This window comes from Hemibagrus wyckioides, linkage group LG08 (genome assembly GCF_019097595.1).
Source record: "Hemibagrus wyckioides isolate EC202008001 linkage group LG08, SWU_Hwy_1.0, whole genome shotgun sequence".
Lineage (NCBI taxonomy): Eukaryota > Metazoa > Chordata > Actinopteri > Siluriformes > Bagridae > Hemibagrus > Hemibagrus wyckioides.
In genome coordinates this window covers 3,389,355-3,396,260 of record NC_080717.1, presented here as the reverse complement: position 1 = coordinate 3,396,260, position 6,906 = coordinate 3,389,355, and positions in this window count along the sequence as shown.

Genomic DNA, 6,906 nt, shown 5'->3' with positions numbered 1-6,906 from the left:
TTTGGGGATTTTGAAGGATTTGGCCAAAGTTAAAGCCTGTTTCAAATCCTGTGGCTAGTATTTTTTTTATACCACACACACACACACACACACACACACTTCTAGACAGAATGTGGTTTGTGATTGAAGTCCATCTGAACTCAAAAGTCATGTTTAATGATAAAAATATTCTGATTTTATTAACCATTCTCTATAAACCTGACTTGGGGGGCGGAGCTCCTTGGGGGGGGGGGCTAAGCCCAGTGTGTTATGTCATCAATTAGGTCCAACAACGCAACGTAATGCAATGCAATGCAATGTCATGTTAGCTTGAAACCGTTCTCCAAAACATTTAAGTGCTAAGCGTTCTATCTATCTGACCTCCCGAATGTTAGCGCTGAACAGATTGTGGTTGTCATGGTAATGCTCTAATCTGACAGGATTGGTTAACGCTGACTAAACCAGTGAGAATTTGCCGAGATATCGTGAGAGTGATGCTGAAATTCCACCGATGTGGACCTGAGAAAAATGAGTTTACTAGCCAGTTTGCTGGAAGGGGAATAGAGGCACATCGTGAATTTGCATATTTATGAATATTCATGTCCGCTGGCATTGTTAATGAGGGTAAAGGTGTAGAAATGTTTCTAGGACATTATAATAGGTTCTTGTTATTCAATGTATATTTTATTAATGGTTGGATATTATGCATTCACTGGAGCTCTAAAAGTTCACAAAGGGAGCATGATATTCACACACAAACCCTGTCTCACTGCACCTGTCTTACTCTCTCTTCCTGTCTTTCTATCTCTTCTTGTCTCTCTCTCTCTCTCTCTAAAGAGATCTCTCCAAAATTCAAGATACATTTATTTTCCTGTTCTTTCAAGCTCAACAATACTTACACAGATATTAAACATTATTGCCAATAACATTATTGCTAATAACATGTTAATAACAGCTTAATTAAATCAATCAAATATAATTACTGCTTACAAACATCAAGTAGCTAAAAATAACAAAGGGCAAAAAAAGAGAGAAATCAGTTAGTTCTCAAAAGTCCTGTTCTGTTTGAATTAGTTACCCAGGGGAGCGGGTCAATTATTTTGGACTCTTTTAGAGAAAAGATTAGAAACATTAGAGTAGAGAAGAGATGTTGAAGTAGAGAAGAGAGACTGGAGTAGTGAAGAGCTGAGACAAACAGTAAGAGACAAGATGTGGAGTGGATAAGAGACTCTGGAGTAGAGTAGAGAAGAGATACTGTAGTAGAGAAGAGACACTGGAGTAGAGTAGAGAAGAGACACTGGATTAGAGAAGAGACACTGGATTAGAGAAGAGACACTGGAGTAGAGTAGAGAAGAAATACTAGAGTAGAGAAGAGACACTGGATTAGAGAAGAGACACTGGAGTAGAGTAGAGAAGAGACACTGGATTAGAGAAGAGACACTGGAGTAGAGTAGAGAAGAGACACTGGATTAGAGAAGAGACACTGGAGTAGAGTAGAGAAGAGACGCTGGATTAGAGAAGAGACACTGGAGCAGAGTAGAGAAGAGACACTGGATTAGAGAAGAGACACTGGAGTAGAGTAGAGAAGAGACACTAGAGTAGAGAAGAGACACTGGAGTAGAGTAGAGAACAGACACTGAAGTAGAGAAGAGACACTGGATTAGAGAAGAGACACTGGAGTAGAGTAGAGAAGAGATACTGGATTAGAGAAGAGACACTGGAGTAGAGTAGAGAAGAGATACTGGATTAGAGAAGAGATGCTGGAGTAGAGTAGAGAAGAGACGCTGGAGTAGAGAAGAGAAGAGATACTGGATTAGAGAAAAGACACTGGAGTAGAGTAGAGAAGAGACACTGGAGTAGAGTAGAGAAGAGATACTGGATTAGAGAAGAGATGCTGGAGTAGAGTAGAGAAGAGACACTGGAGTAGAGTAGAGAAGAGATACTGGATTAGAGAAGAGATGCTGGAGTAGAGTAGAGAAGAGACACTGGAGTAGAGTAGAGAAGAGATACTGGATTAGAGAAGAGATGCTGGAGTAGAGTAGAGAAGAGATACTGGATTAGAGAAGAGATGCTGGAGTAGAGTAGAGAAGAGACACTGGAGTAGAGTAGAGAAGAGATACTGGATTAGAGAAGAGATGCTGGAGTAGAGTAGAGAAGAGACACTGGAGTAGAGTAGAGAAGAGATACTGGATTAGAGAAGAGATGCTGGAGTAGAGTAGAGAAGAGACACTGGAGTAGAGTAGAGAAGAGATACTGGATTAGAGAAGAGATGCTGGAGTAGAGTAGAGAAGAGACACTGGAGTAGAGAAGAGAAGAGATACTGGATTAGAGAAAAGACACTGGAGTAGAGTAGAGAAGAGACACTGGAGTAGAGAAGAGAAGAGATACTGGATTAGAGAAAAGACACTGGAGTAGAGTAGAGAAGAGACACTGGAGTAGAGTAGAGAAGAGACACTGGATTAGAGAAGAGACACTGGAGTAGAGTAGAGAAGAGACACTGGAGTAGAGTAGAGAAGAGACACTGGATTAGAGAAGAGACACTGGAGTAGAGTAGAGAAGAGACACTGGATTAGAGAAGAGACACTGGAGTAGAGTAGAGAAGAGACACTGGAGTAGAGTAGAGACACTGGATTAGAGAAGAGACACTGGATTAGAGAAGAGACGCTGGAGTAGAGTAGAGAAGAGATACTGGATTAGAGAAGAGACACTGGAGTAGAGTAGAGAAGAGATACTGGATTAGAGAAGAGACACTGGATTAGAGAAGAGACACTGGAGTAGAGTAGAGAAGAGATACTGGATTAGAGAAGAGACACTGGAGTAGAGTAGAGAAGAGACACTGGAGTAGAGTAGAGAAGAGACACTGGTGTAGAGTAGAGAAGAGACACTGGAGTAGAGTAGAGAAGAGATACTGGATTAGAGAAGAGACACTGGAGTAGAGTAGAGAAGAGACACTGGAGTAGAGTAGAGAAGAGATACTGGATTAGAGAAGAGACACTGGAGTAGAGTAGAGAAGAGATACTGGATTAGAGAAGAGATGCTGGAGTAGAGTAGAGAAGAGACGCTGGAGTAGAGAAGAGAAGAGATACTGGATTAGAGAAAAGACACTGGAGTAGAGTAGAGAAGAGACACTGGAGTAGAGTAGAGAAGAGATACTGGATTAGAGAAGAGATGCTGGAGTAGAGTAGAGAAGAGACACTGGAGTAGAGTAGAGAAGAGATACTGGATTAGAGAAGAGATGCTGGAGTAGAGTAGAGAAGAGACACTGGAGTAGAGTAGAGAAGAGATACTGGATTAGAGAAGAGATGCTGGAGTAGAGTAGAGAAGAGACACTGGAGTAGAGTAGAGAAGAGATACTGGATTAGAGAAGAGATGCTGGAGTAGAGTAGAGAAGAGACACTGGAGTAGAGTAGAGAAGAGATACTGGATTAGAGAAGAGATGCTGGAGTAGAGTAGAGAAGAGACACTGGAGTAGAGTAGAGAAGAGATACTGTATTAGAGAAGAGATGCTGGAGTAGAGTAGAGAAGAGACACTGGAGTAGAGTAGAGAAGAGATACTGGATTAGAGAAGAGATGCTGGAGTAGAGTAGAGAAGAGACACTGGAGTAGAGTAGAGAAGAGATACTGGAGTAGAGAAGAGATGCTGGAGTAGAGTAGAGAAGAGACACTGGAGTAGAGTAGAGAAGAGACACTGGAGTAGAGTAGAGAAGAGACACTGGAGTAGAGTAGAGAAGAGACACTGGAGTAGAGTAGAGAAGAGACACTGGAGTAGAGTAGAGAAGAGACACTGGAGTAGAGTAGAGAAGAGACACTGGTGTAGAGTAGAGAAGAGATACTGGATTAGAGAAGAGACACTGGAGTAGAGTAGAGAAGAGACACTGGATTAGAGTAGAGAAGAGATACTGGATTAGAGAAGAGACACTGGAGTAGAGTAGAGAAGAGATACTGGATTAGAGAAGAGACACTGGAGTAGAGTAGAGAAGAGACACTAGAGTAGAGTAGAGAAGAGATACTGGATTAGAGAAGAGACACTGGAGTAGAGTAGAGAAGAGACACTGGTGTAGAGTAGAGAAGAGATACTGGATTAGAGAAGAGACACTGGAGTAGAGTAGAGAAGAGACACTAGAGTAGAGTAGAGAAGAGATACTGGATTAGAGAAGAGACACTGGAGTAGAGTAGAGAAGAGACACTAGAGTAGAGTAGAGAAGAGATACTGGATTAGAGAAGAGACACTGGAGTAGAGTAGAGAAGAGACACTGGATTAGAGAAGAGACACTGGAGTAGAGTAGAGAAGAGACACTAGAGTAGAGTAGAGAAGAGATACTGGATTAGAGAAGAGACACTGGAGTAGAGAAGAGAAGAGACGCTGGAGTAGAGTAGAGAAGAGACACTGGAGTAGAGAAGAGATGCCAGAGAAGAGAAGACAGACTGTCTGCCTGTCTGTCTGTCTGTCTGTGGCTGTGTTACCTGTTCAAAGAGCACTTTATCACCTTCTATTCATTTATATGGTCTCTTCTTGGTGAGGCTTACAGTAATTATCATGAAGGCTAAAGTGCTTCCTGTCAAATGTTCCCTCCTCTCCCTCTTTCTCTATCTTTCTCTTTCTTTCTTTCTTTCTTTCTCTCTCTCTCTCTCTCTCTCTCTCTCTCTCTCTCTCTCTCTCTCTTTGTTCTTAACTGTTCCCTCAAGAGTTCTGTAAAGAGGTCAGGGATAATGTGCAGCGTTCTTGTTCACTTACTGTCTGAAACACACACTAAAACCCAGCTTCCTGAATCCAGTCTACTGCAGATGAATTCGGCCAATAATGAAATGCTGCCATGTCTAAATCATTATCACACACACACACACACACACACACACACACACACACACAAAACTTAAATGACCACAAATTTTCTGGGTTTTGGACTCTGTTCGCCACACATCTAGAAAAAGTATCTATCTATCTATCTATCTATCTATCTATCTATCTATCTATCTATCTATCTATCTATCTATCTATCTATCTATCTATCTATCTATCTATCTATCTATCTATCTATCTATCTATCTATCTATCTATCTATCTATCTATCTGTCACTGATTATTTTCCACGCACAGTATGACCCAAAGTGGTTTATCGATTTATTATGTCATAACATTTCTCTCTCTCTCTCTCTCTCTCTCTCTCTCTCTCTCTCTCTCTGACCCTTTCACCTTCTCTCACTCGTATTCCCTCTGAGAGACACGATTTATCCAGACACTGTCCATGCCAGACACAGTCACTCTGAATTATGGATGGTCTCACACTTTGGAGCAACACAGTGGCAGAAACAATAATTCCCTCACACACTTATTCCTTCCTCTAGGCCCACACACACACACACACACACACACACACACACACACACAAAGTAATATAGCAGCAGAGCCATTAACGCTTGCTGAAGTAAATCATTAGTAAATAGAAACTCGATACGTATTAAACACACAGTGTTCGTCCACCAGCTCAGCACTGACCTTGATGTTGAAAGCAGATTTAAAGTGCTGTTTATGAAGCTTTATTGCTTTCTTATCCAATAAAGTCCCTGTTCTCACACTGCGTCGATATTCCTGCGAAATCCAAACAATGAATATCGATGTGTAACGCATCAAACTGTAGACGACGCATCGCTAATTCCGAGAGAGGCTAATGCGCTGCGCATTACATTTATCTCAATATCACTTTCTCTCTTTTCTTATTAAAGGATTCATCCAGGAAATCTACAGCGCAGCCATCTGGAAAGTGCCGTGCTCAGGCTTTATTACCCAGGTTTCACTCTGAAAATTTCCTCACAGGAAAGTTTTCAACAGAGCCTGTGACATGATCCTGGTTCGAAACGTTAGATGGGCTCTTCCAGCAAGCCACATTTACAACAATTATATACATTTACAGCATTTGGTGCACTTTTGAAAGAAATGGTTCTATCTAGAACCGCTAATGGTTCTATCACTTGCTGTATACATGGAACTCTTTATATATGTTTCTTTATGTGGAACCATTTTGCAGAGTTCATTGAAAAGGAGTCAGCGTGGTTCTGTGAATCCAAGTTAAATAGTTCTTTTTTAGAATAACCTAGGGGGCAATAATAATAATAATAATAATAATTATTATTATTATTATTATTATTATTATTATTATTATTATTATTATTATTTTAAAAAAATAATTAATTAAATGTCCGAACATGCTGCATATTTTTTTAAATTTTGTATATAATAATCAATTATTAATTTAACTTATTATTATTATTATTATTATTATTATTATTATTATTATTATTATTATTATAAAAAGTAAACAAAAAATGCAGCATGTTTGGACTGCATTTATTTATTTATTTATTTTCTGTCTTTTTATCTTTCTCTCTTTATTGAAACTATTTTTTTAAAAATACCCTTCATTGAAGTGTTTCCATCATTTCATCAACTATTCAATCTTTTCTAAATGATGTCATCTTTTCAAAACATCTCACAGCATTATCTACACAGAGATAAAAGTGCAAAAAGTAATGGCACCCATTTCACTCAATACATATATTTTTTAATTTAAAGAACCGTTATAATATCGCTGTCCAAGGGTTTTGAAAAAGGTTCTACTGCTCAAGTACAGAAGCCCTGGGTACTATATAAAGAACCCACTGGACCTCTTTTTTAAAAAGTGTAGACGTTCCTATCTGGAGCAGCTTACGTATTCGTCTGAGCAGCTCAGGGTTAAAGGCCTTGATCAAGAGCCCAGCATCAGCAACACTGGAATTTGAACCCACAACCTTCCAGTCATCGTTTTAGTTGATCATCTTAACCTCTGAGCTACCATGAACAAGAAACTCAGAACAGGAAACTCATGAAAAGATACTGTGAAAAGGTGGGCGGGGCTTCCAGTGCATCATTTAATATTAAAGAGCTCCAAA